The sequence below is a fragment of the Dendrobates tinctorius genome, unplaced genomic scaffold (assembly GCF_039654945.1).
Source record: "Dendrobates tinctorius isolate UK_male_01 unplaced genomic scaffold, ASM3965494v1 ptg000009l, whole genome shotgun sequence".
NCBI lineage: Eukaryota > Metazoa > Chordata > Amphibia > Anura > Dendrobatidae > Dendrobates > Dendrobates tinctorius.
The window spans coordinates 22,266,191-22,286,002 of record NW_027361677.1 but is presented as its reverse complement, the minus strand read 5'-3'; the positions used below and the strand labels follow the sequence as shown (position 1 = coordinate 22,286,002).

The 19,812-nt window shown below is 42.9% G+C and overlaps 1 long non-coding RNA gene across 1 annotated transcript in view; it reads right to left on the bottom strand.

Annotated features, from left to right (window-relative positions):
• LOC141097352 (uncharacterized) overlaps positions 1–17,331 on the bottom strand; it is an 827,194-nt gene extending 809,863 nt beyond the window's left edge. Inside the window, exon 1 of the long non-coding RNA XR_012233922.1 lies at positions 17,158–17,331. This is a non-coding gene — a long non-coding RNA (uncharacterized lncRNA). The remainder of the gene's footprint in view (positions 1–17,157) is intronic.
• Positions 17,332–19,812: the final 2,481 nt, after the last annotated feature.

Genomic DNA, 19,812 nt, shown 5'->3' with positions numbered 1-19,812 from the left:
CATCGCTGGGGTCGGGGGTCGCTACTTACCTGTCACACTAGCCGATCCTGCGTCCTCCCGCCCGGCTCCACGCGTCGCTCGTCTCTCCACAGGAAGCGCCGCAGGAAGCTGACGACGAGAAACAGTCCAGCCTGTTCTCGCACGATCAGCGATAAGCAGCCGGGGAGCGGGTCGTAGGTAAGTATCACACACAGCAATATCGCTACAACGTCACAAGTTATAGCGATATTGCTAGCGATATTGCTTAGTGTGACAGGCCCTTTACTGTGGAGAGATTTAGTGTGTGTGTGAGGTTTAGGCCGGGGTCACACTAGCGTATGACATCCGATGCGAGAGCATTGGATGCAATATGTTAATCACCCTCGGCTCCTGCTCTGCTACGAGCGGGAGCCGAGTGTCATGCTGCTGTGTTCCGGGCCTCTAACAGAGAGAGAATCGGAGCACAGCTGCGGAAGTGGTGGAGAAAGTAATTTCTCCATCTCCTCTGCTGCCGGAGTCGGCGTATATCGCACCGCACTCGGATGATATCCAAGTGATGTGCGCTGTGTCACTCACACCCATAGATTTATATGGGTGCGAGTGAGCCGAGACAAGTGCAAATATAATATGTTGAATTTGAGGAATTGGAAGACACTGTATGAGGAGCAACTAGAGAGATGGGGGCATGTATGATCAAACAGTATGGGGGAGAGATGCAGACACAGCATGGTGAGTGGGGGAGATGGGAGCAGACACAGTATGGTGAGCGGGGTGATGGGTGTACAGTATGGAAAGTTGGGGGATGGGTGCGGACACAGTATTATGAGTAGGGGAGAGGGAGCAGACACAGTAACATAGTATGATGAGTGGGGGGGTGCGGACACAGTATGAGGCGTGAGGTCGGAAAGTATGGGGGATGTGTGCACACACAGTATGGTGAGTGGGGTGATGGGTGCAGACATAGAATGGGGAGGATGGGTGCAAACACAGTATGGGGAGCAAAGGGGAATGCATGCGGACACAGAATAGGGAGCGAGTGAGGGGATGGGAGCAGACAAAGTATGGTGAGTGGGGGGATGGGTGCAGACACAGTATGAGTAGAGAGGGGAAAAAAGGGGAGCAAGTGATGGGACGGTGCGGACACAGTATGGGGAGCGAGGATGATGGATGCGGACACAGTATGGGGAGTCGAGGGAATGTGTGAGGAGGCAGTATGGAGAGTGACGGGGTAAATATATGAGGAGACAGTATGAGGAGTGAGCAATAAAGTATGAGGAAACTATTGAGGGGGATAGTATTAGGAGACAGTATGGTGGAGGAAAGTGTAAGTGGGAAAAGAATAGACACTCAGTAGTGTGGGGGAAAGCAAGGGGGGGCAGTGTAAGGGCACAGCCAGCAGGGGACTGTAAGCCAAGGAGGAGGAGTGTAATGAGGGGGCACAGTATAGAGACTGGGACCTATAGGGGGCAGTGCGAGAGGACTATGTGAAGAGGGGGCCCCGTATGGAAAGGAGGGGGCATTGTGGAGGGCATGAACCATAAGAAGGACAATGTGTGGGTCATATTTTGTGCAAGGAATATAGAGAGGGGCAATTATTTATTCAGGCGTACAGCATAGGGTCTGTTATTTTTATTCAGGAGCATTATTATTATTATTATTATTATTTATATAGCGCCATTAATTCCATGGTGCTGTACATGAGAAGGGGGGTTACATACAAAGTTATAGATATCGTTAACAGTAAACAAATTTACAATGACAGACTGGTACAGAGGGGAGGGGACCCTGTCCTTGCGGACTTACATTCTACGGGATAGTGGGGAAGAGACAGAAGGTTGGGGGTGCAGCAGCTCTGGTGGTGATGAGGTGGCAGCTCAGGCGGTGGTGAGGCGGCAGAATGGTTATTACAGTCTGTAAGCTTTCCTGATAAGATGGGTTCTGTTTGAAGGATCCGAGGGTGGTGGATAATCAGACGTGTTGGAATTCCAGAGGATAGGGGATATTCGGGAGAAATCTTGGAGGCGGTTGTGTGAGGAACGAATAAGTGTGGAGGAGAGTAGGAGGTCTTGGGAGGATCAAAGAGTACGTGAGGGAAGATATTGGGAGATTAGTTCAGAGATATAAGGAGGGGAAAGGTTGTGGATGGCTTTGTAGGTCAGGGTTAGTAGTTTGAACTGGATTCGTTGGGGAATTGGGAGCCAATGGAGGGATTTGCAGACGGGAGAGGCAGGGGACTAGCGAGGAGAGAGGTGGATTAGTCGGGCAGCAGAATTGAGGACAGACTGGAGTGGTGCAAGAGAGTTAGCAGGGAGGCCACAGAGGACAGTGTTGCAGTAGTCAAGGCTGGAGATGATGAGGGCATGTACAAGAGTTTTAGTAGATTGAGGACTGAGGAAGGGACGGATTCTGGAAATATTTTTGAGTTGGAGGCGACAGGAGATGGCAAGAGATTGGACGTGTGGTTTGAAGGACAGGGCAGAGTCGAGAGTTACCCCGAGGCAGCGGATTTCACGTGCTGGAGAGAGCGTGATGCCGTTTACCATAATAGATAGATCGTGTAGGGAAGATACGTGAGATGGAGGAAAGATAATGAGTTGTTTTGTCTACGTTGAGTTTTAGGAAGCGAGAGGTGAAAAAGGAGGATATGGCTGATAGACACTCCGGGATTCTGGACAGCAGAGAGGTGACATCTGGGCCAGAGAGGTAGATCTATCATTATAATATCACTGCTATTTTTAAGGGCATCGTGTAGGGATGTGATGCAGAAGACCAGAGAAGATGGAAGTCTGCAGAGTCAAGCTGTGGATGAGAAAAGTCATCATGATGTCTAAAGAATTTGAAGAAGAAAAGAAAGAGAACAACTTCAATAAGAGACGTCATCTATAAGGTACCTGGACGTAAATGTTTTTATGTGATACTGACTAATTTTCATATTTTTTATGTTAGGAGGGGTTAAAGGGGTTGTCCAAGTTTGTGACCAGTCTGCAGTCATTTTACGTGACTGCAGACTTCTGAATTCTCACAGTGCGCACTGCACGCTGTCAAGATTTTCTCGTGCCAGCGATTTACAGACATGCGGCGGTCACATGCCAACTAGACATTTGTGGCCTTACTCAATGAAAATGAATTGAGTGAGACCGGACAAGTCTAGTCGGAATATGGCCAGAAATATTCAAATCTCATACTTGTGCTGACATGACCGTCCAATCTTGCAACCGGCAAAGACTAATCCTAAAAGAGTCAAGTGCAAGCTCTGTGAGATTTCAGAAGCCTGCAGTCACATAGAGAGACTGTGGACTTTCATCTCAAACCTGGAAAAGCACTTTAATTATAAAATGAATCACTTTAGCCAATCCTAACATTGTGTAATATACTCACTGTCAAGATTCAGCTCTGCTTGCAGTCTCCAGCAGTCATCACATGGCCACTTCAATCATATGCGATTTTCATGCTAAATGTCACGTGACAATGAGCTTCTTTTCCTGCTTCTCTCAGCGTTTCACTGAACATTGAGAGAATTAGAGCAGCTCATCGGCACGTGACTAAGGCCGGGGTCACACTTGCATGTTCAGCGCGAGTCTCTCACATCAATACCCGGCACTGACGCTGGCACTCGGACCTGAGTGTGCGGCTGCATAGAAATACATGCAACAGCACACTCCGGTCCCAGTGCGGGGTATTAATGCAAGTTTCTCGCATTGCACACGCAAGTGTGACCCGGCCTATGTGTGCAAATCGCATATGTGCTTGGGGGTGGGGGCACCAAACTGATTTCTTGCACTGGGTGCCGGAAAACCTAGATACACCTCTGATGTAATATACATTACTGAATGCTTTGCAATCAACCAACTTAAAAATAATTAACTTAGTTATGCTGGCTCTAGTGATTTTGCCTGATGAATAGCCACATTTTATTTTTTGCAATGTAGCGTTCTAAAAGTCAACAAAGCCAAGTTTTGCAAGCCATGATATGGCGGTATTTTAGGGTTCTTATGACGGCCACAAGATCCAGACCCCAACCTTTGTTAGCACTGCTGTCAATTCCGATAATATTAACATTTTTAAGACTTAAAAAGTCAAATGGTCAATACAGATAAAGAGATCTGCAGAAATGTCAAGCAAAGCAATCTAATTAATAGTCAATGACAGGTTACTAAGATTGATGTCAGATGCCTGACGTTCCGCTATGATGGCAATCCTATTGTGCCTATGGTACAAATCATACTAAAATTTCAGACTTCATAGTAGTTAGCAGAGGTGTAGTATTTGGACAATTTTTTTGTATCGTTAGAATCTACACTTAAGGCTTTAACTCGAAGTCATCTGAGACAAAACAAACTTGGCGATATACCGACCTTTGCAAGTGAAATAGGAGGAAAAGAGGACTTCAACACAAAGCTAATGTGAAGGATCACTTGTGATGATTGTTCTCCAGTAGCACATTGGGCTTAGTGTAGTGGAGTTGAACGTTGTTATCCTGAGACTTGCAAAATCTATGACACATTTCAACTATTGACAGTGCATAATCCAAGGCACAGTTAGACTTCCGTATAAATTGAACAGAGATCGGATCGCAATGCACGGACTGGCCGGCGGCTCTGCCCAACCCGACTGACAGCTTTATAGAAATATATAAAGCTGTCACACTCAGGCTGGGAGAGCTGCCGGCCAGTTCCTGCACTATGGTCCAATCTGGCTCTGATTTATACGGATGTCTGACTTGGCCACTAATACTTACCCAAAGGCCTCATTCATATGTCTGTCCATGACTGATGTACGTTTTCTATGTTTTTTAAGAACAGAACGTGTATCCATTATATTTTATGGGTGCATGGAGATGTTGCTTTTCTTGCAAACCAATAGTTAGAAAAAAAAACAGAAACAAAAAAAAAAAATGTGCCCAAGTTTGGTCCAATTTACAGACCATATTCCCACAAGTCTATGAATGGGTCTGTGTGCTGTCCGATAAAATTCACAAATGTGTGAATGGGGCCCAAAATGCATTATGAGAAAGATTGAAAAACAGAAAGAGAGAAAAAGGAAAGAGAAAGATGAAGGCCATCAATGAATGAAAATACATCTGGATAAATACATTGGCTTCTAAAGCTGAAATCACACCAGCGATATGCTAATGAGCCTCGGCTAGTGCTCTGCTGCGAGTGGGAGCCAAGGTCATGCTGCTGTGCTCCGATTCTCTCGCATGAGAGGATCAGAGCACAGCTGCAGAGGTGATAGAGAAAGTAATTTCTCCATCTCCTCTGCATCCGGCGTCGGTGGGAATCTCACTGGTATCAGAGTGCAGTGTGATGTTTCACTTGCACCCATAGACTTGTATGGGTTTGAGTGAGCTGCATGCATCGGCATGAGAAAATAATCGCAGATTCTGAGCTGCCCCATAGAATAACACTGGGCAGAGTGCTATGTGATGTTTTAGGCCGGGATCACACATGCGAGGAATACGGCCGAGTCTCGCGTGAGGCCGCATAGCAATACATGGATCCGCACGCTCCGCTCCTGAATGCCGGCGGCAGTTCCGGGTATTACCATGCGAGACTCAGCAGTATTCCTAGCATGTGAGATCCCGGCCTTATAGCGTAGCACTCGGCTGAGTTATATGGTAGAGTGACTCCGGCCTAAGAGTCAAATTCAGTCTGACAATAACAATATCAGTAATTCCGTCTGGACCCATACAATAACTTAACTAGGACTGGCCTCTGCTGCAGTTTAACTAAATATATAACCAAATATACAACGAGGCTATGGATTGAGAGCTATTTGGTCATACAGAGAGATGAGATGGACGGCCGCTGAACATCTTGGACTTCAGGCCGATATCCATTATCTACCATGATACATTTTAGCAAATCTTGATGGCAAAAGCAAGAAATTTCTGCTGCTGTGTTTAGGTACTGTCACACTAAGCGATATCGCTAGCAATATCGCTATAACTTGTGACGTTATAGCGATATTGCTAGCGATATCGCTGTGTCTGATACTTACCTACAACCCGCTCCCCCGCTGGTTATCGCTGATCGCGCGAGAACATCCAGGACTGTTTCTCGTCGTCAGCTTCTTGCGGCGCTTCCTGTGGAGAGACGAGCGACGAGCGTGGAGCCGGGCGGGAGGACGCAGGATCGCCTAGTGTGACAGGTAAGTAGCGACCCCCGTCCCCAGCGATGTCGCTGGTGAGATCTGCCTGTGTGGCAGCTCACTAGCGACCACTTAGCGATGTACCAGCGATCCTGACTGCGTCATATCGTTGGTCGGGATCGCTGTTAGGCTGGTTTCACATTAGCGCATTTTCAGCGCGCGCACGGCCGGGGGTAGCTCCGCCCCCGATCCGGCTCTCTGCCCGGCGTGCCCGCCCCTTCCTTGTAGCGCCGCCTCCTAGCGGACAGCGGCGCCTGCGATCGGCGCACCCTATCTTTAGCATAGGGTGCGCAGATCGTGCGCAGGCCGTGCGCTAGTTGCGCTTTGACCTGCGCTGCGCACTTTTGACGGTGCGCGCCAAAATCCGAAAAGTTTGATTTTGGCGCGCACGGCGCACCGTCAAAAGTGCGCAGCGCAGGTCAAAGCGCAACTAGCGCACGGCCTGCGCACCCTATGCTAAAGATAGGGTGCGCCGATCGCAGGCGCCGCTGTCCGCTAGGAGGCGGCGCTACAAGGAAGGGGCGGGCACGCCGGGCAGAGAGCCGGATCGGGGGCGGAGCTACCCCCGGCCGTGCGCGCGCTGAAAATGCGCTAATGTGAAACCAGCCTTACATCGCTAAGTGTGACAGTACTTAGATTACAGAAGATTGACTACACTGATACACATTGATACACTGAAGCAAACTGAACAGATGTAGGAGTAAAACTAGGTCGACATGTTTTTAGCTTCTAAATATGAGCAAGAAAGTTTCCATTCACAGACAGCAGAGCTCCTGACAATAGTACAGAAAAAGAATAGTCCTATGCTTGGTGAGTTCAAGTATATACAAGTGTATTCATAGGGACTGGTATATTTCTTTTATCATAGGAGGCTACAAACAATGTATCCCACTGTATGCCAAGACATTGGTGTTTCTGCCTTGTGTAACGTGGATAAGACCCTATTGCGCTTTTCTGTCTCCCCTCTTTCATTATAAATAAGACATTGTAGACCACGTTGGGAGCTTTACCTGGTGTATATAATACACATCATACAGAAGCTGAAAATCTGGTGTGAATAGCACCTTAAATAAACTGTAAAATTCTTTTGACATTGTGGTGTAGTAACCACTGTGTCCGCTAGGGGGCGCTGTGTTGGTGTCCCAGGAGAGAGGAAGAGTGACAGGATGCTGAATGATCGTTATGTATCCCAAGGTAGGTGGCCTTGGGATGGAATCTTGAATATGTGTGTTGATCAGCAGAGGTACTGCTGAGCTTTTGTTACACTGTGTCAGAGAGAGCTTTCCAGGTAGCTGGTGAGACAGGTGGAACCAGCTACCTACAAACCCACCTTGGGGCGGTGTCTAGAAAGCCATGGTAAATTATATGTGTGTGAATGATTGAAGGACCTGTGATGAGGTCATAGCCATGTGATCCGGTGGGCGTGGCTACGGACCATATAAGGTGCCCAGGGTAGGTCACATGAGTGAAGGCTTGGACCCGGTTGGTTCGTATGGAAGGTCTCGTCTGGGCTGACGTGGCTGCCTTCCTGACAGCACGTGGAGAGGCTGTGTATAATGGCTGCATATGTCTGAGAGTTCCCAGGGAGAGGGAATGAACGTCTGCATGGAGAAGCAGCCATGAGGTAAGCCTGACAGGGGATATAACTATGAGGCTAGAGAGCCTGTGTGCTGGACACTGCAAAACCTGTGTGACCACAGGATAAACAGAGTGAAGCTCTGTCATGGACGCTATGCTGTTTATATGAACTTTCTGTTGCTGTTGCTTTGGTTTATGCTGCATAATAAACCGAATGGACTGAGTTATGTTGAGAAACCTGTGCCGGACGTGATTTATCGGCTGCCTAGCGAGTATCCCCTACCTTAATGACAAGCGCTACCTTAGAACATGAATGTGTTCTCCAAAATGACTTATTGTTTTTAATGCTAAATATATTATTTACTAAATTATCCTGTTTTAAGTTTTATTTTTATTCTTCATGTCCATATCAAGATAAAAAAAATCCTGAGATCTTGCAGTTTTTCACTTTTGGCCACTGAGCTTGACAATAGTCTTGACACTTCATGCTCTGTAGAAATCACTTCTCAGCAATAGTCATGAGCGAGCATGCTCAGCGCTTCTTGATACTCAATAGAGCATCGGGGTGCTTGGGCACGCTCGCTACTCGATCGAGAATTGTAGGTGCTCGAGCGCCATGCTTGAGTCCCCGGCCTGCATGTTTTGCAGCTGTTCGACAGCCAATAAACAAGCGAGGATTATCTGCGATACACAGTAATGCTGTAGCCATGATGGCTACTGGCATTACTGTGATTGGCCGTCCCTATCGCGTCATCGGGTTTTTAGATGACATAGTGACACGATGCTCGGCACACTGTCCTCTAGAAGCAGTTAAGGGAGTATTGTTATAGGAGGGAAAGCTTATATTAATGTCTACTGCCCACCCCACTAAATATTATAAAGTTGCACCATTTATTGCCTTTCATGTGGCGCTAAAGGGTATTTTAACCTTTTTAATACCTAAATTAATTAAAAAAATGACGTGGGGGTCCCCCCATTTTTGATAAGCAGTCAAGGTGATGCAGATAGCTGGAGGATGATATTCTCAGGCTGAGAAGGTCGATGGAAATTGGGCTCTTCCCAGATCAGCCTAAAAATTCCAGCCCGCAGTGGCGCCAGAATTGGCGCATCTAATGGCACTTTGCCCATCTCTTACCCAATTGTCGTAGTGCGTTGGCAATCTGGATAATATTTTGGGGGTTGATTTCAGCTGTGTAATGTCTGCTGGCATCAAGCCCAGGGGTTAGTAATGGAAAGGTATCTATCAGACACCCCCATTACTAACCCAGTAATAAAAAAAAAAAAATCAAATAATGTATTTTGTTCCTGTGTATGTTTTTATTTTTCATTACTGGATTAGTAATGGGAGTGTCTGACAGATGCCTCTCCATTACGAACTTCTGGACTTGAGGCCAACTGACATTACACAGCTGATGTCAACCCCCCAAAATCTTACCTCGATTGTCAACGCACCAAGGTAATCAAGAAGAGCAGGGCAAAGCGCCACAATTGGCACATATTATGGATGCGCCAATTCTGGGGCTGCTTCGGGCTGGTATTTTTAGACTGGAAGGGCAATATAACCATTGACCTTCCCAGCCTGATAATATCAGCCCCCAGCTGTCAGTTTTACCTTGACTGGTTATCAAAAATGGGGGGTACCCAACATTATTTTATTTTTAATTATTTATTTATTTAGTTCCCAGCAGTGACCTGAGAGTCAGAGATGAGTCCAGGCGTCTTCCCCATGATGTTCCTATTCCACTCGAGTGCTGTTTCCATCCATTTCAATGATTTTCCTTGACCCCCATACCCCCGCCCTCCTGTTATGGTCTCCTGGAAAAATGTTCGGAGTTTCCCACTGACTACCATTATACTCGTTACTCGAGTCGAGCATGTCTGAGCATCCGACCCGTTCGATTCGAGTAACAAGTATTTTAGTGCTTGCGCATCACTACTCAGCAGCCACCTCATTATCATCACAGGCAAGATTATACTGATCACATTACAATGCAGATGACACAGGATCCACTATTCACAATAGAAGATATCACAGTTCACCTCCTCCTCCTGTACAATGACTGATACCACCTCTATATACAGAAGACAACAAAGGATCCACCATTCACAATAGGTGATGTCACAGCTCACCTCTTCCGCCTCCTGTACAATGACTGATAACACCTCTATATACAGTAAATAACATCAGATCCACCATTCATAATAGTTAATATCACAGCTCATATGCAGTAGATAACACAGGATCCACTTCACAGTACGTGATGTCACAGCTCACCTCCTCCTCCTATACAATGACTGATAACACCTCTATATACAGTATATAATAAAGGATACACCATACAAAATAGGTTAAGTCACAGCTCACCTCCTCCTACTCCTGTAAAATGATTGCTAACACCTAAAATTTCTAATGATTCTATATTTTGGGCTCTTCAACTAATGGACTCATATATAGTAAGTCATAGTCATTCAAACTTTCCAAGATCAATTCCTAAAATAATCATAGTATAAAAGGGCATAGCCATAAAGTAAAAGCATAGAAAAATCAAATTTGGTGCAAAAATGTTACAGCTAAGGCTATGTTCACACTTGCATTAGGGGCTCCATCCATCGCAGATCTTGCCAAAAACACAAAGCAAATCAGAATAGCATACAAGGACGGACAATATGACGGAAAACCAACAGACGTCATTGTATTCAGTGGGGTCAACTGGGTGGGCCATCATTGGTGTCCAACCTACACCTGTCATTTTCTTGTTCTGCTCCTATGTCAAAGCTGGAAGACGAAAATGAGGAAAGCAGATGTGAACAGAACATTAAAGATAGTATGAATGATTCAAAACTAGACATGTATATCTCATCTACTATTATATCAATCCCATAGAAGAGAACAATCCTGAGCAGATCGGGAGACAAAGGGCAGACAGCAATTGTTCTTCAAAGAAAAAAACACTAGAATATAATTTACATAGAAGAACTAAAAGTCATTATTGTGTGTTGTTATTAATATGTTCAATTAATGATAACACTGAATATGTAAATCAACTTAATCAGGGAGAGTGTAATCAGTATGCCCAGATTACATTAATTATGCGCCATTTATTTATATACTATTGTTCTCTTATGTAAGCTATCTCTCGCAACTATTATGGGTAGTTTACATGTAGCGATTATATATTATTATTATTATTTATTATATTATAGCGATTAGAGATGGGCGGACACCTGGATGTTCGGGTCCGGCGAGTTCGGCTGAACAGTAGCAAAAAGTTTGGGTACCAGAACAGTACCCGGACCCGAACTCTGACCCCATGGGGGGCCCGAACATCCAGTGTTTGCTGCCCAGTCATGTGTATGACAGTGCGGCAAACACCGCTTCTGATCGGAAATCATCCCCGCCAATCAGAGAGCCGCAGTTCCCACGCTGCAAATAGAGCGCTCATCTGTGGTGGGAGGTATAAACTTTACCTCCGGTCACTGGTGTCAGCTGATGGGACTACTGATCCCATCATCCGACACCTGCTACCGCTAATTACAGTGAGAGCAGGAGTGGCAGATGGAGTATTCATCCGCCACTCCTGCACTGTAAATAAATAATTTAAAAAAAAACCTGCGAGGGCTCTCCTGTATTTTTGTTAACCAGCCAGACAAAACTCACCTGTCAGCTTCAACAAGACTGGTTATCAAGAAAAGAGGGGTCCCCATGCCATATTTTTTTAATGATTTAAATAAATAATTAAAAAAACAGCCTGCCCCCCCCCCCCATTTTTGACAACCAGCCTTGCTAAAGCAGACAGCTGGGGGCTGGTATTCTCAGGCTGGAAAGGGGCCATGGATACTGGCCCCCCCAGCCAAAGAATAGCAGCCCGCAGCCGTGCAGAAAAGGCACATCTATTAGATGTGCCATTTCTGGCGCTTTGCCTGGCTCTTCCCACTTGCCCTGTAGCGGTGGCAAGTGGGATTCATATTTGTGGGGTTGATGTCACCTTTGTATTTTCAGGTGACATCAAGCCCACGGCTTAGTAATGGAGAGGCGTCTATAAGACACCTATCCATTACAAATCCTATAGATGCATGGTAAATAAAGACACAGCTAGAATAAAGTCCTTTATTTGAAATAAGACTAAACACAGTTTTCATTTTTATTTAAACTCCTAATTCCAGCCCTCGATCTCCTGTAATAAAAGTAAAATAAAAAAAACAATATACCATACCTGTCCATTGTTCTGTCCCACGCCGTAATCCATGTCTGGGGGACAAACAGTTTACAACCTGAACGGTGCCAAGATGCGACTGTCCAGGCTGAAAACCACTGGTGAATGAGCTGCTGCCAGCTGAGCCTCGGTGACCGGTGGTGACGTCATTAAGGTTACATCCATTCACTGAGGCTCCGTTCCCAGACGGGTTGAACTGCTGTGACCTCGGTGACATCTCCGCTAGCAGTGAAATGAGGTTACCAGTGAAATTCTCCCGGTGAACTCGCCTCTGCACCCTGCGACTTTCTCACGGTGCTAGCGGGGATCTCAGCCAGATGAGAGTTTTGCTGATGTTAGGGTAACGTATGATATATGGATTCATGAATATACGCGATTTTCAACAGTACTATTATAAGGATGTCCTGGTACACAATGTATCAGCTGTCTGATATAGTGTACACATCAATGTGGTCTTTGGGGCATCTTTGTCCCCCCAAAACTGACACGCTAAAACCCAGTATATCTAGCAATACTCATTAATTATACACAGAAGAGATGACAACCGTTAAACCCAAATCAAATCTACAATTTCCCTGTGCGACTTCCTGTATAACCAACATGATTCAAGGAAGCTTGGGTCTGAAATGAATAGCAATGTCCGTGGATCCCGGTTGCATTCAGTTTGAGAGGAGCAGCACTTCCTGCCTTCGCAATTAAAATTCTATGAAGCGCCAGTTCTCAACAAAAAAAAAAGCAGGGAAAAAAATAGAATAAAAGTTGCTTAAGTTTCAAGCTGCAAGGTGCCCCATTCAGGATTTTCGTTACAAAGTGAAAAACACGAAGGAGGGCCCCAATTGTGCTCTAACAATGGACGTCCTCTTATAATGAGAGCGAGCAGACATGTTTCCCTTTTGAAGCGAGTATTTCATACATCAGAATCACTAAAAAGCACAGCTTCTTTCCAGCGGTATCTGATAAGGAGAGGTTGCACAATTTGTTTCCTTTCGTGAATAACAAAGATAACGGGCTTTAAAAATCCACTAACAACACATTATTCATAAAATTGAATCTGAGAGGAAGACTTGAGACCTCCTCCAAAGACAATATACAGCTGGGTACAGTCATAAATATTACATTACTGCTGCTGTATCTATTCAAGAGCTGCAAGACTATTATAACAACTTAACTAAAAAAAAACACAAAACAATGGAAACGTGTGCAATCCCCCCAATAACATAATAAATGAATGCTCCAGGATTTAAATATAATGTCAGGGGGCTTTATTCTTGCTAATTCTATAAAATGACCCTCCGGATGGAAAGGTCGTCTGGGCAGGGTCCTGGATATCTTTTGTGTCTGCCTGCGATGATATACGTCACCGGTGACAAACCATTTATCTAACTGAGTGTCTGCTTTGTCCACCACCGTGCCCTGTGCTGCCAATCTGCTCTAGAAATAAAGTATAATTATTCACAATGACTATGGGGGGATGATTGGAGGGAGTAGTAATTCGGTCATTTCGGTTTTGGCTTGGGTGGCATGACAAATATTTTCCTGAACTTATAAAATATCTGGTAAGAACAAGTCCAGGGAGAAGAGGATAAAACATGATATCTTTTATGAGAGTCATGAATATTTCTGACTATTTTTTATGAAACTCATTAGAGTGCTTGCATATGTGGAAGCATGACCAATTTGTGGCATGCAAAAGCTCAGACGGGGTCCTGATCTGTAACATAACAGCCAGCACATCACTACATGGAAAGGCTGGAACGTTTGTGCTGATAGTTTGAGGAAAAACACAAAATAATTTGGATTTTACAAGCTTTTTAAAAAACCCATATGGCGAGGTTACTATTTCTGGAATAGCATGTTTATGAGGGAAACAAAGAGCAGACATATTATCGAAAATTAGCGGAAAATGTTAATAATTATATCCGTCTATAAAAATACAAAACAGTCACTGAGTCGTGTGGGCACAGATAGGCAGACACACAGATATACAGGATATTGAGACAGACAGACAGACAGACAGATAGATAGATAGATAGATAGATAGATAGATAGATAGATATGAGATAGATAGATAGATAGATAGATAGATATGAGATAGATAGATATGAGATAGATATGAGATAGAGATCGATATGAATGATAGATGGATATGAGAGAGAGATGATAGATAGATATGAAATAGATAGATAATAGATATGATAGCTGATAGATAGATAGATAGATAGATAGATATGAGATAATGGATAGATAATAGATAGATATGAGAGATAGATAAGATAGATATGAAATAGATAGATATGAAATAGATAGATAGATAGATAATAGATATGAGATAGTTATATGATAGATAGATAGATAGATAGATAGATATGAGATAGATAGATATGAATGATAGATAGATATGAGATAGATAGATAGATATGAAATAGATAGATAGATAGATATTAGATAGATAGATAGATAGATAGATAGATAGAGAGATAATAGATAGATATGAGATAGAGGGATAATAGATAGATAGATATATAGATTGATTCAAGGCTTAAGAAAGGTTGGCCACAACCGAAACGTTGCCACACCATATGGGCTAATAAGGCCGACTTTTTTCACAATTTTATGGGGTGCTGCATGCTTTTTAGATAGATATATAAATAGGTAGATAATAGTAAGATAGATAGAGATACATAATAGATAGACAGACAAATAGATAGATAATAGATAGATATTCACAAATTATGATGTATATAAAGAGTTGATTTGAGGGTGCCAAGGGCCCACAAGTAACACTGATTTTTGGGGCCACATGTAAATATTATATTACCCTCATGCACAAGTGTATCGCTGCCTCTATATTATAATACACTGAGCAGTGTGTTGAATGAGTGAAGAGGAGCTGCTTCTGTCAGTACAGAGAAACACATGTACTGGACCATCTACTGCTGATGTTGAGGGCTAAGTGGCTATTGCACAAGGGGACCCCGGGGGGGGGGGGGGGTTTGGGGCTTCAACCGTTCCCCTATGGGCCACTCTGAGCCTTTGTATACATATTCCTTGTAGCCAAAGTTAACCCTTGATGACATCATTCCTGATTCACATAATATAACCATGTACGGAGGGACTGAACACTTTTGCTGCCTCTCAACTACTTTCATACTGGAATTCTCCAGGAGACGAAAAGCTTAAACACCGCCACCCCCTTGCCACATATTCCTGTAGTAATCATATCATGACAAAGTGGCAGCTGTGTTGCCAGTATTTTTTGTTACGTGACTCAAAAGTTATACACGCTCTCTTGTCCACGGCGAATTGCAGGGCGATGTATCCTATGTATATGATTTTTTCATGGACTATGCTTTTACAGTGCAGAGTAGTTAATAGCAGGAGCTGATCCATGTGTGCGCTTAATACATAGGTGTACATGACTGCCCACAGGTCTCTTTATGCATTGTGACAGCTAAATAATTGTGGTGTAACGGGGAAAAAATGAAAAAAAAAAAAAAAGCGCTATACATGCAAGCGAGGAGAAAAAAAGCAATATAAAGTCCCTTAAACATCTCAGCAACATTAAGTGTGTATTCTCAGCAGTGTCGAGCTGAACACCAGACTCGCTCATCAAACACCTCCGGGCTCGGCTATGTAATAGAAACAAATTGGCAATGACTGCCCAAGCAAGTAACACAGGCCTACTGATTTGTAGATTGATAGTGATGCCTAATGATCCCCTTGGGCAGATCAATAGCACCAAATCCTCATTGCTGCCTTTCTTCTTTATTGGCACTGCACAGTTCCGAGAGAACAGTATAAAATCACTCCAGGAGTAAAAAAAAAAATCAGGTGAAACTGCTGGAGTGCAGACTTTTCTATCCTCGGCCATAAGTAATGACAATGCAGGACCCCACAAAATATTCCATTCTCCGCAATAGCTATTAATGCGCCATAGTGTCCGAGGGAATGTGCACCAATGTCATTCTTTTTTAATTCCGGTGAGTTTATCAATACACAGTTGTTGATTTTGGTGACCCGTGATGTGTTTTCTTTCGCCGATTTTGGATACCTACTAGCTCTGCTACATCTGCACGTCCGAGTACCTACATATATGGCAGATTGTTTTATTTTTCTGCAACTGTCCTGTCCATCTGTATGCTACAGATACGGCCCCACTCCGACGTTCGCAACTGATTTTCGGCCTCAGAAATATATATCTGCACATATTGGCTGAGATATAGATATGATGAAAAATACATATACATCACACGTGTCACCTATATAACCCATGTATAACTAATGATGAAATTTATACAGTAAAAAAAGTTTATATTAATGATGTAGAAGCAAATTATACAAATCTATTGTAATATTTTTAAAAAAAATACTAACTTATATTTACATTTTTTGTTACTGAAAAAAAAGTTCAAAACGAGCAAATCTGTAATTGTTTTATTTAAATTTTGATTAATTTCTGTATGTATAGATTTTATTAGCAACATGGGGCTGGTAAGTGATAATTAAGTATGCGTAATAAAATGATACGGGCTAAGGGATGAAGATGGAGGCTTCTATTTAGCCGGAACGATCATCATCATCATCATTATTATCATTCTAATCGAAACATTGTGATGAAGAGGCGCGGAGCAGCGAGAGGATGCTTTACATCCCTTCTTGCTCCATCACCTCCCCCCCTTTTACTCCGCGCACAACACACACGCACACCTCCCTCCGTCACTCGCTCATAGAAGTCATCCGATTTTAATCATTACATCATTATGTCATTTCAATACTAATCTCTGGTCTTCACACCTTCAGTACTTTGACATGCAAATGTAGATAGAGAAAAAAAAAATAAAGGCACATATTAATATTGGAAATTTGCAGCGATGCCCTCCAGCTCTGTAATATTTTTATTACAGTCCTCCTTTTCCTGCACACACACACATTCATTCGCCCTTTTTCTACACGCAGAGCTTGGTGATCACAAGAAACAAGAGCGATCTGTAGAAGATCAGATGGGGAGGTGGGGAGAGGCAAGAAACACATACACGTGTCAACAAGGCAGCCCTGCCACTCCATTTGCATATTTACATGAGTGCCACCCTCCTATGACTTAAGCGAGGAACTTCGCTCATTTTCCACACCCATCAATCTCCAGTCCTCTGAGGAAGCCACAATTAGACAACTAAGTAGATGGACAGGATAAAACGTAAGGACACCACAGAAGCCAACAGAAAAAAAGCAACCTTACCACAAGACGCCTTGCTTTCTCTTGGTCTTAAAAAAAAAAAAAAAGGAAATTCCCCGCGGTTTCTTTAGATTTTTTTGAGACCCGTCCTTCAGGGTTTTTAGTTTTTACCTCTCTCTCGCTCCCTTTCTCTCTCTCTCTCTCCCTCCTTCCTCCTCCTCTTTCTGTGTGTTGTGCCTGGGTTTATAAAAAAAAAAAATAAAAGACAACTCCATGTTAAGTGAACAGTCAAAGCATCATGAAGTGTACAGCTCAAGGGGGAGGACATGACTTGGGGTGGGTCACATCCTAGTCTTTTATAAAGAGCTCTCAAAAGAAGGGGCTCATGTAGTCAAAAGACAAAAAAAAAAGGCAAATATGTAAATGATCCATGTGCAAAATAATAATAATAATAATAAAAACAAAAATGGGCGCGCGGATGACAAATAAAATATTTAAAAAAAGGAGAGTGGATGACCAGTTTACAATAATACTATATTTATGTAGTAATAGATGCATGAGAAGCGGCTACGCTTCCTCTACCGGTAGATCCTCATCATTCAAGATTTCACACCACAATGAGAAATTTTATAAATAAAAAATCAAGAGATAAGACGAGTCTGATATGCTAAGAAAAGCAAATTTAAAGTGAACTCTAAGGGTTACACAAACACCAAAATAAAAATTCTTTCTTTTATTTGAAACAGATCTCTTGGCTCACGTGTACGGCTAAATTATTTTTCCTTTCTTTTTTTTTTTATCATTCCTGCTTTGAAAAAAAAAAAAAAAGAAAATGTTTTGTATTCCAGCTTTGTCTGTTCGAAAAAAAAAAAAAAAAACACAGGTAATTTTAATAATCTGACCACAGAGACTGAATTCCAGATTCCACCTTCTATAGAAATATTTTTTTTTTTTTTTTATCCTTTTGCAATAAGGGTAAAAAAAAAAAAATAAAGAATGAGAATATGTTCGGCCGTAAAGATAGTAATGTTACATTTAATGTACATGATAATAGAAAAAAAAATAATCTTTGAAGGATAAGGTCCCAAAGGCCACAGGAAAGGTTGTTTGCTCCCTTTTTATTTAATAGAGGTCACCTAGACTGGATAGCATAACTTAAATGAAAAGCTTCTTCGGTGCAATTCTAACACGTGCCGTGCAGGGTCAGCCAGTGTCTTGCATGGGCTCATCAAAAATACATAACCAGACAGCCTAATAGTATTTCAGCACATTCATTTTTGGGCAGGAACATGGGGGATGGTGAGCAGAGATAGGGAATAAATGAATTATATGCCTTCCCAATAAAAAAAAAATAAAAAAAATCAGGATTTCAATCGCGTCTGCTTTGCTGCTTTTGAGGAAGGGCAGGGGATTTTATTACAGAAATAATCCACATATTTAAAAAAAAAAAAAGTGTCCTATATTTCTGAGGTTATAACTAATGAACTGTAGTCACAGAGAATAATCATTTTTTTTTCACAGTCCATTACAAATCGAGACCCACCCCCCCCCCCAAAAAAAAAAATGCTATTTGACTGCTGCAAAATAACACACAAGTATAATTATAACGGATGCTTGCATAAATTGCCCTAACATGCAAAACCTAGAGTAGGAACATCATTATTTTCTAAAGCATGCACACACAATAAAATAAAAAATAAATATATGTAGATTTAAAAAAAAAATTGTATTTTTTTTTATAGGCCACATAAAAGGTATTTTCTTCCCATATTAACAAGAACGGTCAATTTCTGGCACAAGGAAACATAAAGGAAACGGGTAGGTAGGTCTCTGTGAGGACGCCAGACGAAGGATGGAGGAGACCTATAGCAACATGCTCTCGACGGGAAGGGGTTAATGTTGCCAATCTCTTGTCAGGCAGGCTGTAGAAAAATATGACAGGGGACAAACAGAAAATAATAAGAGCAAGTGGGATGAGAGAATGCATAAACCCTCCTCCTAAATCTAGCCTGGAGATAAGTGACCCTGCTGAGGGAAGACGGAGATGCAGAGGTGACCCAATGCTAACCAGCCTGTTAGCAATAATAAGGTGAGCGCACATGTAAGGGTGACATTACAGCATTGGGGAAATATTCCCCTTTGTGTTTGCACAAGCTCATTTTGCCATGTGTATGCATAGCGCCAGAGAGAGAGGAGAGGAAATACGTTGTACCATAATCTCTCCTTGAATCAGGATTGTTCTTATTTATGGCCAAATAGGAGTTACGCTAAAAAGCAAGAGCGCTCCTGCTCCTAATGACCGCACTGGGGCACAAGCATTTCCATATGTACATAGCGTCTAATTCTTGGCATTAGATCCTATACATTTTTCTCTCCTGCTTTGTCCGTGTCGTAGGTCATGTTACATATATGCGATGTTGTGCTGTCGCCGTGCGATATTTATGATACTGTACATATTAAAGGCAGATAACGGCGCGCTTTGTCATTGTATGATAAGCTGTTAGATTGTATTATTATGTGGCGGCTTACATCTCTTCATGTGATCAGCATTATATCCAATTGAAAGAGAAGTATTAGGTCAGCTGCAATCATAAAAAGAGAGGAGCACAACATATTTAAATCCTATGCAAATAGAGAGGCCTGCGAGGGACATAAGTGTAAAACCACTGCCCTCTAAGGGCCAATGTGAGCATGACACTAGGCATCATTCAGGGATTC